We start from the raw sequence: 16,897 nt of genomic DNA on the forward strand, positions 1-16,897 counted from the left end.
AGTAAGAGGAGCTCAAGTACCCGAGAACAACCATTTTCAAGGTACTCGACCGGGTCACTCGAGCACCCACTCGACCGAGCACCTCCAATGTACTCGGCCGAGTTCCAGCCCAAACACCCTATGGCTTCCCACCTCCAGCTGCTTATCCAGGATATCCAGGTTACCCTCCCATCCCACCCCAATACTTCACGGATCCAGCACTCTACCAGCAGTTCTACCAGCAGCAAGGTCAGAATATTGACACTCGTGGTCCAGCTCGACCCCCCCCCCCCCCACTCGAGCACGTACTCGACCGAGTCCCGGTCGATTTCCATCGTCGAGATGCCCCAATCTCCACCTCCAAGTCACCTGCAAGACCCCAACTACTCCTATGACAGCATGCAGATGAATGTGGACAACTACTTCCACAATCCCTAAGGTACCACTATCACCTTCACTTGTAAATATCAATGCATTTGACATTGTGTTTTGTTTTTTGTTTTTCATCTTGAATCCTCAATCAAATTTCTTTCACACAGGGACTGTGTGATTTAAGTTTGGGGGAGGGTTTGAGATAGCATTTGACATTGTGTTTTGTGATTCTTATTTCAAAATTTTAGCATCATCATGTTAGTATTTGCATATCATCTAAGGCATAGAAAAACCCTAAAAATTTGAAAATTTTTACAAAAATCTTTATAAAAAAAGAGTGTTCATGTAGTTTGCACTGCACATTAGGATCTTGTTTAGCATGTTTCATGTAGGATTGTATAGTATTTGCATTAGGGATCTATGATGAGTATTCCCTTGTTAGCTTGTTTATTCACTAGACTAGGATCAATGCCCAAGTTAATAGTACTTTGATGCTGGTTGAGTGGTTAGAAGCATAAGATTGAACCAAGCCTTGAATTCCTACATTGCATTTGGTCTAAATTGAAGCATGTTGAGATTTGAAACCATTTCCTATTTATAAGAACCTAATATTGACTTTCAATTATCAATGTGTGCATTGTTTTAAACTCATGGATACCATATACATATTTGGATCATCTTCTTCCTTTTTTACCATTCTTGTTGATCCAAGTAGCTGATTTCCTCATTAAGAATCAGTTCCCCTACCCCTAAACCAAACCTTCTTTCAAGCCATGTTTATTCTTGTGTGTGTGAGGCCTATTTTTGGGATTGAGCTTGGTAGAAAGTGTTAGGTTTGAACTGACAAGAGTAAAGCCTTGTGTAGTTCTAGTTTTCATTTTTCAAACTAGATAGGACTAGGTGGTTCACTTGTTGGGTTTGGGACTTGGTTGTTATGAAAAGAAAAGAGGAAAAAGAGAAAGAAAAGAGGGTTGAGTCTTTAAGAGGATAATTTGTTTAAGTAAAAGTCTAGTGAAAGGATGGGAAGTAAAAAATGTTGAGAATGGTTCTAATTAAAGAAAAGAAAAGAAAGAAAAGAGAAGTTTAGCAAAATGCTTATATGTCTTAAGAATAAGAAGAAAAGAGAACCATAGCAAATAAGTAAGAATCCCCCATCCCACTAGAAAGATCAAATAAGAAACATCTCCTAAGACTTGAAAACCAAAAGAGAAAAGGGTGAAAGAGAAGAGAAGAAGTTAAAGGGTAGCACTAGGATCAATTGGGTTTAGATTGATAGGATAAACACTTTGGGTGCCTTTGGGTAGACAAGGTGATGTTCATATATTTTACCTTGTTTTCCCTTAGTTTATTCAAAACTTTTGCATCTTTTGCTATCCATTTAGGCCATTATTGTGTAGCTTTAGGACTAATCATGCATTAGAGTATAGTTGCATTGCATTTGCATCTTTTCATGCATAAACAAGTGACTTTGGAGCTTAAGGAGCATAGAAGCAATGCTGAGGAGAAGTGAAGCTGTCATGAGGAGAAAACAAGAGAGTCAAGGCTGTAGAATCAAGGTCCGGAGTCCAACTCGACCGCACCACTCGACCACCACTCTACCGTGTGCTGAGGAGGACTCGACCGAGTGGAGAATGCACGAGAGAAGCCAGCTCGACCAGCCACTCGACCGAGCACTGGTCGAGTTGATCGAGCCGTTGACCACTTTGACTTTTTGCATTTTTTAGGGCTTCCACCTCACCTCCTATATAAGGCCCTTGTACTTGCAGCCACAAAAAGAATCCAGCTTTTTAGAGAGTCTAAAACCTAGTTTTTACCTTTTTTAGATATTATTCCTTTTGCACTTTTATTTTATTTTTAGATCTTGTACTTGTTTGAGAGAGAAAGACTAGATTCTTATATTTTGTTTGTTTCATAACTTTCAAAGTATTAAGATTTCGAGTTTATTTCCTTCATCAATATTGTAGATCTCTGTTTCATCTTTCTAATGATGCAAGTTTCACTATTTTCTGGGTTTTTGACATATTTCACCATGTGTTCTTGTGAGTAGTTTGCTTAGGACCTTGAGGATGGGTTAGGCTGGGTTGATCTTGTGGTTTGTTTGATTTGGTCAAGCTTGATTGTTGTAGATCTCTTCTAGGCTAGATGATCTTAATGCTGATCCTATATCTGAGAGGGTAGGGTTTGATTTCAAGCATCTTAGCATCACACCAATGTCTAAGGAGCATAGATAAGGCTAGATCTAGAGCTTACCATTAGGCTTGCTAAGAGATTAGGAGTCTTGTTTGGTTTGAGATGTATTGCTTAATGCCTGCTTGTGTAGATTCTTTTCTTTGTGAGAACAAGTCTAGAATTGCATAGGTTTGATTGTTTCTTGCCATGAGAGTGGATTAAACATGTATTAGAATAGTATGTCTAGAGATCAGCTCAATGTTTGCTTGAGATTTGTTGACCAAGTTAGATAACCACAATGATTAGCTCAGCCCATGAATCCCTCCTCAAGGCCTTCTTTGTTTATTGAAATCTTAGTCTAAATATCATTGCTTGCTTGTTGTTTGATTGGTTTTAGCATTGCTCTGTTTTTCTTGTGTTGCTCTGTTTTCACGTTTAAGTCTAGCTCGACCACCCACTCGACCTACACTCGGTCGAGTGATGCTCGAGTTCATCCCCAGAACTTGTGTTTTTGATTTGTAATTGTCTTGTTTCATTCCTGTTTCATTTCCATTGCATTCACGTAGTTTCCTGTTCATTACTTGTCTTGCATTAGTTCATTAGCATAGTTTCTATCTTTGTTCTAGTTTCATTATAGCTTCAAGTTGTTTGTTCTGTTTGCATTTAGTATCCTGTTCTAGTTGTTTTTACCTTCTGCATTTCTATCTCATTTTAGGATTGTTAGTGACAAACAATCTTTACAATTGGCTTGACTCAGACTCATATGCACATCTTAATTGTTCACAATCACTCAGATAGGATTGACACCTCTTATACTGCAACTGCATAAGGGGAATTGAGATACCCTGACTTCTATTCATTCCATACATCATCATTCCATACATCATTCATTCATACACCACAAAGAAAGTCAGTTTCAATTTGGCGTCGTTGCCCATTTGAGTGTGTTTTGTGACATTTAGGATCCCTATTAGTCTAAGATTAAGTTCGTTTTACACACTTGTTCAGTTACTGAACTCGAATCTTCCTTTGCTTGGCTGTTTTGTGATTCAGGTACCCACTCGACCACCTACTCGACCACCACTCGACCGAGCTGTGATCGAGCACTTGATCGAGCCAGAAAACGGATCAAATTAGCCATAACTTCCCAGTCGACTCGACCACCCACTCGAGCCTGCGCTCGACCGTGTATCTGTTCGAGTCCGTAGTAGAGTTTGTTGATGCACACAAGGTCAAAAGGCAAAGATAGTCTTCAACAGCCTATTGACAACATCCACAGGCTACAAAAGGGTTTGAGACATAAGCAAGGAAGAGTAGTTCAACAAAACAAGGTCAAGACATCATGGAGCAACAAGCTATCCATGAGCAAAGACCAAGGCACATTGGTGCAGGAGATGCACCCAATACTCACAACCAAAGGGCTGGAATTGTGCCACCTTCAGTAGCAAACAATAACTTTGAGATCAAGAGTGGATTGATCTCAATGATACAAGCAAACAAGTTTCATGGGTTGCCAATGGAGGATCCACTAGATCACCTTGATGAGTTTGACAGAATATGTGGACTCACTAAGATCAATGGAGTGAGTGAAGATGGATTCAAATTAAGACTCTTCCCATTTTCTCTTGGAGACAAAGCTCACCTTTGGGAGAAGACTCTACCTACTGGAGCTATCACCACATGGGATGCATGCAAGAAAGCTTTTCTGGCCAAGTTCTTCTCCAATGCAAGGACTGCTAGGCTGAGGAATGAGATTTCTGGGTTTGCTCAAAGGAATAATGAGAGCTTTTGTGAAGCTTGGGAGAGGTTTAAAGGATTCCAAACTCAGTGTCCTCACCATGGTTTCAGCAATGAGTCACTTCTAAGCACCTTGTATAGAGGAGTGCTTCCCAAGATAAGAATGCTTCTTGACACAACCTCTAATGGCAACTTCCTCAACAAGAATGTGGAAGAAGGATGGGAGTTAGTTAAGAATCTTGCTCAATCTGATGGCAATTATAATGAGGACTATGATAGGACCATAAGGAGCTCTTCAACTGATCAAGAGGACAAGTATAAGAAGGATTTGAAGATGGTCAATGAGAAGCTTGACAAGATCCTCCTCAGCCAATCCAAGTCCATTCACTTCATAGGTGAAGAGGAAGCTCCAGTTCAAGAGGGGGAGCCTGAATTTGCTGAGTTGTGCTACATGCAGAACCAGGGAGGATTCAAAGGCTACAACCAAGGAGGTTTCAAGAACAACAACCTCTCTTATAGGAGCACCAATGTGGCCAACCCTCAAGACCAGGTCTATCCACCTCCTCAACCTCAACAGCAACAAAACTACATCCCCAAGCAGCAACACCAAGTGTTCCAGCCCCAATTGTGTCCCCCACCAGGGTTTCAAACTAACCATGGCCAGTAACAAGACTTAAGAGCAATGATGCAACAGTTGTTGATTGGGCAAACACAAGGCAAGATTGAGACAACAAACAGGATTGCTGAGCTGAACAAGAGGATAGATGATATTTACAGTGAACTTCATGCCAAGTATGACACACTGACATCCAGGATGGTGACTATGGAGATCAACCAAGCTTTTGCATCAAAGTATGACCATAACAAGGGCACAACCATTGTACAAAGTACTGAATTTGCCAATGCTATCAATCTTCGCAGTGGGAGAGTCTTACCAACACGGCTAGGAGCACATTCCAACACTGAGGACAGTGGAATTCAAGAAGGGGAGGGTTTCCAACAGGAAGAAACTCAGGATGAACACACCATTGAATTCGACGTACCACTCGACCACTCACTCAACCGAGTAGGTGGTCGAGTACCCGATCGAGCTGACTCTCAAGGGAAAATCAATCCAGTTACCTCCAAAGAAAAGGAAGTCCGGTTCATTCCTCCTCCTTACAAGCCTCCACTACCTTTCCCAGGAAGATTTAAGAAACAGATGGTTGAAAAATACAAGCCATTGTTTAACAAACAAGTTAGAGAGATTGAGCTTAGGATGCCTCTAATAGATTCCTTTGTGATGATTCCTCCTTACCAAAAATTCTTGAAAGATGCTGTGATGGAAAGGATCAAGGAAGTTCAAGGGATGGTGATTCTCAGCCATGAGTGTAGTGCCATAATCCAAAAGCAAGTGAACCCTCAAAAGCTAAGAGATCCTGGTTCCTTTACTCTACCTTGCTCTATAGGGCCCTTAACCTTCAATAGATGCCTTTGTGATTTGGGAGCCTTAGTGAGCCTAATGCCTCTATCAGTTGCTAAGCGCCTAGGGTTTACAAGGTATAAGCCATGCAACATCTCCCTAATCCTAGCTGATAGATCAATAAGATTACCACATGGTGTTTTGGAAGATCTACCAGTTAGAGTTGGAGCAGTGGAAGTCCCAACAGACTTTGTAGTCTTGGAAATGGATGAAGAACCAAAAGATCCTTTGATCTTGGGGAGACCTTTCCTAGCTACAGCAGGAGCAATAATTGATGTGAGACAAGGGAAGATTGATCTCAACTTGGGAGAAGACCTCAAAATGACATTTGACATTGTAAAGGCTATGATGAAACCAACAATTGGAGGACAAATCTTTTGGGTTGAAGAGTTGGACAACTTATCAGGAGAATTGATGGAAGAGCTAGCAGAACAAGATCACCTTAGAACTGTTTTGACCAAAAGTGGAGAGGAAGGGTTTATCCATGAAGAGACTAAGGCATATGAAGATATATTGGACTCCTGTGAAGAATCACACCATCCAGAGGTCTTTGAGGGGTTACCAGCATTAAGAGAGGAAGTTTGGGCAGTTCAAACAGCAGATACGGATAGCTCGACCACCCACTCGAGCACACACTCGGCCGAGCACCAACACTACTCGACCGAGTGCACTTCCGAATCCCATGCAGACGACTGGTCTGAACTGAACGCACCAAAAGTAGAGCTAAAACCTCTCCCTTCTGGGCTAAGGTACGTCTTTTTAGGTGAGAACTCTACTTATCCTGTGATAGTAAATGCTAACTTGAGTAGGGAAGAGCTTGATTTGCTAGTTGTTGAGCTAAGGAAGTTTAGAAAAGCTATTGGTTATACTTTGGATGACATTAAAGGAATTTCACCTAGTCTTTGCATGCATAGAATCCACCTTGAAAATGAATCCTACTCTAGTATTGAACCTCAAAGAAGGCTTAATCCCAACCTAAAGGAAGTAGTCAAAAAGGAGATTCTAAAATTGCTTGGAGCTGGTGTGATCTATCCTATCCCTGATAGTACTTGGGTCTCACCAGTCCACTGTGTCCCTAAAAAAGGAGGAATCACTGTAGTAAAGAATGATCATGATGAGTTAATTCCCACTAGAACCATAACAGGACATAGAATGTGCATTGACTATAGGAAGCTTAATTCTGCTACTAGGAAAGATCATTTTCCTCTTCCATTTATTGATCAAATGTTGGAAAGATTAGCCAATCATACTCATTACTGTTTCTTAGATGGATATTCTGGATTTTTCCAAATTCCTATTCATCCCAATGATCAAGAGAAGACAACATTCACATGTCCATATGGTATCTTTGCATATAGGAGGATGCCATTTGGATTATGTAATGCTCCAGCTACCTTTCAAAGGTGCATGATGTCAATCTTCTCTGATCTTATTGAGGATGTGGTTGAAGTTTTTATGGATGATTTCTCTGTCTATGGAGATTCCTTTTCTTCTTGTCTTACTAATCTATGCAGAGTTTTAAAGAGATGTGAGGAGACAAATCTAGTCCTAAATTGGGAAAAATGTCACTTCATGGTTGAAGAAGGGATAGTTCTTGGACATAAGATTTCAGAGAAGGGTATTGAGGTTGACAAAGCAAAAATTGAAGTCATGGTTCAACTTCAACCACCAAAAACAGTTAAGGACATAAGAAGCTTTCTTGGTCATAGTGGATTTTATAGAAGGTTCATCAAGGATTTCTCAAAGATAGCTAGGCCATTGACAAGGTTGCTTTGCAAAGAGACTGAGTTCAACTTTGATGAAGATTGTTTGAAGGCTTTCAAGGAGATCAAGGCTGCTCTAATATCAGCCCCAATAGTTCAAGCTCCAAACTGGGATCTTCCATTTGAGATTATGTGTGATGCTTCAGACTTTGCAGTAGGGGCAGTTCTGGGACAGAAAAAAGATAAGAAGCTGCATGTTATTCACTATGCAAGTAGGACCTTGGATGAAACTCAAGGAAGATATTCAACAACAGAGAAAGAGCTTCTAGCAGTGGTCTTTGCCTTTGAAAAATTCAGAAGCTACTTAGTAGGGTCCAAAGTAATTGTGTACACTGATCATGCTGCTTTGAGGCACATCTACTCAAAGAAGGACACAAAACCAAGGTTGCTAAGATGGATTATGCTTCTCCAAGAGTTTGACATGGAAATAGTTGATAAAAAAGGGATTGAGAATGGAGTAGCTGATCATTTGTCCAGAATGAGGATAGAGGAGGAGATTCCAATCGATGATTCAATGCCTGAGGAGAAGCTGATGCTGATAGGGACAACTCGGCCTCCAACTCGACCGCCTACTCGAGCGTGCACTCGATCGAGTATGTTTGGGCACACGATCGAGCAGGATGAGATGGAGGAGTGGATGGCACTTGAAAGTGAAGATTTACCTTGGTATGCTGACATAGTCAATTACAAGGTGTGTGAAGAAGTCCCAGCAGATATGGACCCTTATAAGAAGAAAAAGCTCCTCAAGGACATCAATGGGTACTATTGGGATGAATCTTACTTATACAAAAAGGGATCAGATGGGTTGTTTAGAAGGTGCATAGCAGAAAATGAAGTTGAAGGAGTGCTAGGGCATTGTCATGGTTCCACTTATGGAGGCCATTTTGCAACTTTCAAAACTGCCCAGAAAGTCTTACAAGCTGGTCTATGGTGGCCTACACTATTCAAAGATACTCACAAGTTCATCACAAAGTGTGATGCTTGCCAAAGAATGGGAAATATCACAAGAAGGAATGAAATGCCCCAAAACCCAATTCTGGAAGTTGAGATATTTGATGTGTGGGGAATTGATTTCATGGGACCTTTTAATCCTCCTTCAAATGGGAATGTCTACATATTAGTGGCAGTGGACTATGTCTCCAAGTGGGTAGAGGCTATTGCCAGTCCTACCAATGATCACAAAGTAGTGCTTAAACTTTTTAAGACCATAATCTTCCCAAGGTATGGAATTCCAAGAGCTGTGATTAGTGATGGAGGAGCACGCTTCATTAACAAGATCTTTGAGGGAATGCTAAGGAAGTATGGAGTCAAACACAAGGTGTCTACAGCCTACCATCCCCAAACAAGTGGACAAGTTGAAGTGTCAAACAAACAAATCAAGGCCATTCTATCAAGAATAGTAGGAGCAACAAGAAAGGATTGGTCTAGTAAACTTGATGAAACACTTTGGGCCTATAGAACAGCTTTCAAGACACCTATAGGAAGAACCCCATTCCAACTGGTCTATGGCAAGTCTTGCCATCTCCCAATTGAAGTTGAGTACAAAGCCCTATGGGCAATCAAACTTTTGAACTTGGATCTTGAGACAACACAAGCTAAGAGAAGCCTTGATCTGCATGAGCTTGAGGAAATCAGATTGGAAGCTTATGAAAACTCCAAAATCTACAAGGAAAGAACTAAAGCCTTCCATGATAAGAAGATTCTCATCAAAGACTTACAGGCAGGAGACCAAGCTTTGCTTTTACAATTCAAGACTCAAGTTATTCCCTGGGAAGTTGAAAAGTAGATGGGGAGGCCCTTTTAAGATAAAGGAGATCCTACCATATGGGGCTGTCACACTTCTCAACAAGGATGGTAGTGAGTTCACAGTCAATGGTCAGAGAGTTAAGAAGTATTTAGGAGAAAAAGAAACACCTGAGAAGTTCACAATGCTTCTCCAAGATGCTCCACAAGCCTAAAAAGGATACCAAAGTCAAGCTTAGTGACTTTAAACAAGCTCACTAGGGAGGAAGTCCCTAAGGTATCCATGTACATATTGTTTAAGGTTTTAGGTATTTTGATTTTTGTTTTGGTATTTTCATGATCAGGGAAGCAAGGGAGACCAAATAGAAGAGGAAAAGAAGACTCGTGGTCCAGCTCGACCCCCCCACTCGAGCACGTACTCGACCGAGTCCCGGTCGATTCCCATCGTTGAGCTGCCCCAATCTCCACCTCCAAGTCACCAACAAGACCCCAACTACTCCTATGATAGCATGCAGATGGATGTGGACAGCTACTTCCACAATCCCTAAGGTACCACTATCACCTTCCCTTGTAGATATCATAACATTTGACATTGTGTTTTGTTTTTTGTTTTTCATCTTGAATCCTCAATCAAATTTCTTTCACACAGGGACTGTGTGATTTAAGTTTGGGGTAGGGTTTGAGATAGCATTTGACATTGTGTTTTGTGATTCTTATTTCAAATTTTTAGCATAATCATGTTAATACTTGCATAGCATCTAAAGCATAGAAAAACCCTAAAAATTTGAAAATTTTTGCAAAAATCTTTATAAAAAAAAGAGTGTTCATGTAGTTTGCACTGCACATTAGGATCTTGTTTAGCATGTTTCATGTAGGATTGTATAGTACTTGCATTAGGGATCTATGATGAGTATTCCCTTATTAGCTTGTTTATTCACTAGACTAGGATCAATGCCCAAGTTAATAGTACTTTGATGCTAGTTGAGTGGTTAGAATAAGATTGAACCAAGCCTTGAATTCCTACATTGCATTTGGTCTAAATTGAAGCATGTTGAGATTTGAAACCATTTCCTATTTATAAGAACCTAATATTGACTTTCAATTATCAATGTGTGCAATGCTTTAAACTCATGGATACCACATACATATTTGGATCATCTTCTTCCTTTTTACCACTCTTGTTGATCCAAGTAGCTGATTTCCTCATTAAGAATCAGTTCCCCTACCCCTAAACCAAACCTTCTTTCAAGCCATGTTTCTTCTTGTGTGTGTGAGGCCTATTTTTGGGATTGAGTTTGGTAGAAAGTGTTAGGTTTGAACTGACAAGAGTAAAGCCTTGTGTAGTTCTAGTTTGCATTTTTTAAACTAGATAGGACTAGGTGGTTCACTTGTTGGGTTTGGGACTTGGCTATTATGAAAAGAAAAGAGGAAAAAGAGAAAGAAAAGGTTAGAGTCTTTAGGAGAGGAATGTGTTTAAGAAAATTTAAAGTCTAGTGAAAGAATGGGAAGAATAAGGTGGTTTAAAGATGGTTCTAGTTAAAGAAAAGAAAGAAAGAAAAGAGAAGTCTAGCAAAATGCTTATATGTCTTACGAATAAGAAGAAAAGAGAACCATAGCAAATAAGTATGAATCCCACATTCCACTAGAAAGATCAAATAAGAAACCTCTCCTAAGACTTTAAAACCAAAAAGAGAAAAGGGTGAAAAAGAAGAAAAGAAGTTAAAGGGTAGCACTAGGACCAATTGGGTTTAGATTGATAGGATAAACACTTTGGGTGCCTTTGGGTAGACAAGGTTTTGTTCTTGTATGTGTCTAAGTGTTCTTACCTTTAGCATTCTTCTAAAGCTCAATCCATTTTTTATGAGAGAACCTTGATATTGATAAGCCCTACTCTAAAAAGAGACCATCATTGTCTCTAAACCTTTTACTGCCAAGCCAAATGAGTTTAAGCATTGCATAGAATTGATTCATGTTCTTGATTAATGAATGTTAAAGGAAATAGTTGATTTGAATGCATGTGGATGTCTAAGGCTCAAATCAGTGAAGGTTGTGACATGCTTATCTAAAGTCTTTAAGTATAGCTCATTCAACTTGCATCATAGTACTAGTAACTTGGACATTGATTCTAGATAGTCTATTTGCAAGCTTTAGGAGCTGAGATCCCACTTTCAAACCTCACCTACCTTCTTGTGTCTTGATTATTTGCTTGAGGGCAAGCAAAGACTAAGTTTGGGGGTGTTGATGTTCATATATTTTACCTTGTTTTCCCTTAGTTTATTCACAACTTTTGCATCTTTTGCTATCCATTTAGGCCATTATTGTGTAGCTTTAGGACTAATCATGCATTAGAGTATAGTTGCATTGCATTTGCATCTTTTCATGCATAAACAGGTGATTTTGGAGCTTAAGGAGCATAGAAGCAATGCTGAGGAGAAGTGAAGCTGTCCTGAGGAGAAAACAAGAAAGTCAAGGCTGTAGAATCAAGGTCCGGAGTCCAACTCGACCGCACCACTCGACCACCACTCGACCGTGTGCTGAGGAGGACTCGACCGAGTGGAGAATGCACGAGAGAAGCCAGTTCGACCAGCCACTCGACCGAGCACTGGTCGAGTTGACCGAGCCGTTGACCACTTTGACTTTTTGCATTTTTTAGGGCTTCCACCTCACCTCCTATATAAGGCCCTTGTACTTGCAGCCACAAAAAGAATCCAGCTTTTTAGAGAGTCTAAAACCTAGTTTTTACCTTTTTTAGATATTATTCCTTTTGCACTTTTATTTTATTTTTAGATCTTGTACTTGTTTGAGAGAGAAAGACTAGATTCTTATATTTTGTTTGTTTCATAACTTTCAAAGTATTAAGATTTCGAGTTTATTTCCTTCATCAATATTGTAGATCTCTGTTTCATCTTTCTAATGATGCAAGTTTCATTATTTTCTGGGTTTTTGACATATTTCACCATGTGTTCTTGTGAGTAGTTTGCTTAGGACCTTGAGGATGGATTAGGCTGGGTTGATCTTGTGGTTTGTTTGATTTGGTCAAGCTTGATTGTTGTAGATCTCTTCTAGGCTAGATGATCTTAATGCTGATCCTATATCTGAGAGGGTAGGGTTTGATTTCAAGCATCTTAGCATCACACCAATGTCTAAGGAGCATAGATAAGGCTAGATCTAGAGCTTACCATTAGGCTTGCTAAGAGATTAGGAGTCTTGTTTGGTTTGAGATGTATTGCTTAATGCCTGCTTGTGTAGATTCTTTTCTTTGTGAGAACAAGTCTAGAATTGCATAGGTTTGATTGTTTCTTGCCATGAGAGTGGATTAAACATGTATTAGAATAGTATGTCTAGAGATCAGCTCAATGTTTGCTTGAGATTTGTTGACCAAGTTAGATAACCACAATGATTAGCTCAGCCCATGAATCCCTCCTCAAGGCCTTCTTTGTTTATTGAAATCTTAGTCTAAATATCATTGCTTGCTTGTTGTTTGATTGGTTTTAGCATTGCTCTGTTTTTCTTGTGTTGCTCTGTTTTCACGTTTAAGTCTAGCTCGACCACCCACTCGACCTACACTCGGTCGAGTGATGCTCGAGTTCATCCCCAGAACTTGTGTTTTTGATTTGTAATTGTCTTGTTTCATTCCTGTTTCATTTCCATTGCATTCACGTAGTTTCCTGTTCATTACTTGTCTTGCATTAGTTCATTAGCATAGTTTCTATCTTTGTTCTAGTTTCATTATAGCTTCAAGTTGTTTGTTCTGTTTGCATTTAGTATCCTGTTCTAGTTGTTTTTACCTTCTGCATTTCATATCTCATTTTAGGATTGTTAGTGACAAACAATCTTTACAATTGGCTTGACTTAGACTCATATGCACATCTTAATTGTTCACAATCACTCAGATAGGATTGACACCTCTTATACTGCAACTGCATAAGGGAAATTGAAACACCCTGACTTCTATTCATTCCATACATCATCATTCCATACATCATTCATTCATACACCACAAAGAAAGTCAGTTTCACAAGGTTTTGTTCTTGTATGTGTCTAAGTGTTCTTACCTTTAGCATTCTTCTAAAGCTCAATCCATTTTTTATGAGAGAACCTTGATATTGATAAACCCCACTCTAAAGAGAGACCATCATTGTCTCTAAACCTTTTATTGCCAAGCCAAATGATTTTAAGCATTGCATATAATTGATTCATGTTCTTGATTAATGAATGTTAAAGGAAATGGTTGATTTGAATGCATGTGGACATCTAAGGCTCAAATCAGTAAAGGTTGTGATATGCTTGTCTAAAATCTTTAAGTATAGCTCATTCAACTTGCATCATAGTACTAGTAACTTGGACATTGATTCTAGATAGTCTATTTGCAAGCTTTAGGAGCTGAGATCCCACTTTCAAACCTCACCTACCTTCTTTTGTCTTGATTATTTGCTTGAGGGCAAGCAAAGACTAAGTTTGGGGTGTTGATGTTCATATATATTACCTTGTTTTCCCTTAGTTTATTCACAACTTTTGCATCTTTTGCTATCCATTTAGGCCATTATTGTGTAGCTTTAGGACTAATCATGCATTAGAGTATAGTTGCATTGCATTTGTATCTTTTCATGCATAAACAGGTGATTTTGGAGCTTAAGGAGCATGGAAGCAATGCTAAGGAGAAGTGAAGCAATCCTGAGGAGAAAACAAGAGAGTTAAGGCTGAAGAATCAAGGTCCGGAGTCCAACTCAACCGCACACTCGACCAGACACTCGACCGTGTGCTGAGAAGGACTCGACCGAGTGGAGAATGCACGAGAGAAGCCAGCTCGACCAGCCACTCGACCGAGCACTGGTCGAGTTGACCGAGCCGTTGACTGCTTTGACTTTTTGTATTTTTAGGGCTTCCACCTCATCTCCTATATAAGGCCCTTGTACCTGCAGCCACCAAAGAGTCCAGCTTTTTAGAGAGTCTAAAACCTAGTTTTTACCTTTTTTAGATTTATTCCTTTTGCACTTTCTTTTATTTTAGATTTTGTACTTGTTTAAGAAAGAAAGACTAGATTCTTGTATTTTGTTTGTTTCATAACTTTCAAAATATTAAGATTTCAAGTTTTATTTCTTCATCAATATTGTAGAGCTCTGTTTCATCTTTCTAATGATGCAAGTTTCAATATTTTCTGGGTTTTTGACTTATTTCACCATGTGTTCTTGTGAGTAGTTTGTTTAGGACCTTGAGGATGGGTTAGGCTGGGTTGATCTTGTGGTTTATTTGATTTGGTCAAGCTTGATTGTTGTAGATCTCTTCTAGGCTAGATGTTCTTAATGCTGACCCTATATCTGAGAAGGTAGGGTTTGATTTCAAGCATCTTAGCATCACACCAATGTCTAAGGAGCATAGATAAGGCTAGATCTAGAGCTTACCATTAGGCTTGCTAAGAGATTAGAAGTCTTGTTTGGTTTGAGATGTATTGCTTAATGCCTGCTTGTGTAGATTATTTACTTTGTGAGAATAAGTCTAGAAATGCATAGGTTTGATTGTTTCTTGCCATGAGAGTGGATTAAACATGTCTTAGAATAGTATGTCTAGAGATCAGCTCAAAGTTTGCTTGAGATTTGTTGACCAAGTTAGATAACCACAAAGATTAGTTCAGCCCATGAATCCCTCCTCAAGTCCTTCTTTTTTTATTAATATCTTAGTCTAAATATCATTGCTTGCTTGTTGTTTGATTCGTTTTTGCATTGCTCTGTTTTTCTTGTGTTGCTCTGTTTTCACGTTTAGTCTAGCTCGACCCTGTACTCGACCTACACTCGGTCGAGTGCTGCTCGAGTTCGTCCCCAGAACTTGTGTTTATGATTTGTGATTGTCTTGTTTCATTCATGTTTCATTTCCATTGCATTCACTTAGTTTTCTGTTCATTACTTGTCTTGCATTAGTTCATCAGCATAGTGTCTATTTCTGTTCTAGTTTCATTATAGCTTTAATTTGTCTGTTCTGTTTGCATTTAGTATCTTGTTCTAGTTGTTTTTACTTTCTGCATTTCATATCTCATTATAGGATTGTTAGTGACAAACAATCTTTACAATTGGCTTGACTTAGACTCATATGCACATCTTGATTGTTCACAAACACTCAGATTGGATTGACACCTCTTATACTACAATTGCATAAGGGGAATTGAAACACCCTGACATCTATTCATTCCATACATCATCATTCCATACATCATTCACCCAACCACAAAAAGAGTCAGTTTCAAAAGTCTTAGAATATGGCGGTAATAAGAGAACCGAAGTCCCGCAGGAGTCGCGAGCAAACAATCATGAACACGTCTGAGTCATATCCCTATCCAGGTTTCCTTCCCGTGGCTCGCGTAAGACAATATGATGTCCAACCAACCACATATCCCATTACTGGAATACCTCATGACCGCACAAAGGTCATCTCACTGCCCCACGGGCCGCCACAAAGGCCAAACAAATGTCGTAAACATGACCGCCACCAAGGCCAAACAAATATCCTAAACAGAACCGCCACCAAGGCCAAACAAATGTCCTAACCATGACCGCTACAAAGGCCAAACAAATGTCCTAAACAAGACGGCCACAAAGCCCAAACAAATGTCCTAAATAGGACCGCCACAAAGGCCAAACAAATGTCCTAACTAGGACTGCCACAAAGGCCATCTGTCCCGAAGGACCGTCACAAAGACCATCTGTCCCGAAGGACTGCCTAAACAGGCACTCTGGCTAAACAGCCCGCCACAAAGGCCACACAATTGGCTAAATAGCCTGCCACAAAGCCCACACAATGGCTAAACAGCCTGCCATAAAGGCCACACGCGGCTAAACAGCACGCCACAAAGGCCACACAATATCACAAATGACTGCCACACCCGGGCACAATGACTCCAAAGTCTGCCACAAAGGCCTCACAAGCCCCTCTAAGGAGCGTCACAAATACCATATGTCCCGAAGGCCGTCACAAAGACAATCAGTCCCAAAGGACCGTCACAAAGACCCTCTGTCCCGAAGGACCGTCACAAAGACCGTCTGTCCCGAAGGACCGCCTAAACAGGAACTCTGGCTAAACAGCCCGCCACAAAGGCCACACAATTGGCTAAACAGCCCGCCACAAAGGCCACACAATGACTCAAAAGACCGCCACACACGGTGCAATGACTCAAAAGTCCGCCACTAAGGCTACCCAAGCCCCTCCAAGGCTCACAATCACTAAAAATGGATAAATTCTAACTCACATAAAACTTTCCATTTTTTGACTTTTCACTTCTGGAAACTTGCCACTTATAGAAACTTCTATTTCAGAAAACTTTCCTTCAAACACCGCCTCATGGAAATTTCATACCCCGAGCACCACCTCATCTTGTTACTTAGTCGCACAACCAACCACCCCTAAGCGACCAAGTAAACAAGAGAGATGGGCTGGAATACTCCAATCCCGCTCAAGCCACGGACTACAACTGGGACCAGGCTAGACAATTTCAAGTCGCGACCTGCTTCTCGAACCACTTCTTGAACCTTGCCTTCATCCTCGCCTCTGGCTCCCAAGTCTGCTCCTCAACACCATCACAGTCCCACAGGACTCTCATCAAAGGAACCCTCACTGGTCTTGCCTCCAAAGTCATGTTGGGCTGAAGATCCTCAGGGATCTTAGCCAACAACTGATCATCCTC

The 16,897-nt window shown here is 40.3% G+C and overlaps 1 non-coding gene across 1 annotated transcript; it reads right to left on the bottom strand.

The window, feature by feature from the left end:
- Positions 1-4,258: 4,258 nt before the first annotated feature.
- LOC147937219 (small nucleolar RNA R71) lies at positions 4,259-4,365 on the bottom strand. The gene has a single exon (XR_015569712.1). It is a non-coding gene; the product is annotated as a small nucleolar RNA R71 (small nucleolar RNA).
- Positions 4,366-16,897: the final 12,532 nt, after the last annotated feature.

The sequence above is a fragment of the Camelina sativa genome, chromosome 10, assembly GCF_030686135.1.
Source record: "Camelina sativa cultivar CO46 ecotype springtype chromosome 10, ASM3068613v1".
In the NCBI taxonomy this organism is placed as follows: domain Eukaryota; kingdom Viridiplantae; phylum Streptophyta; class Magnoliopsida; order Brassicales; family Brassicaceae; genus Camelina; species Camelina sativa.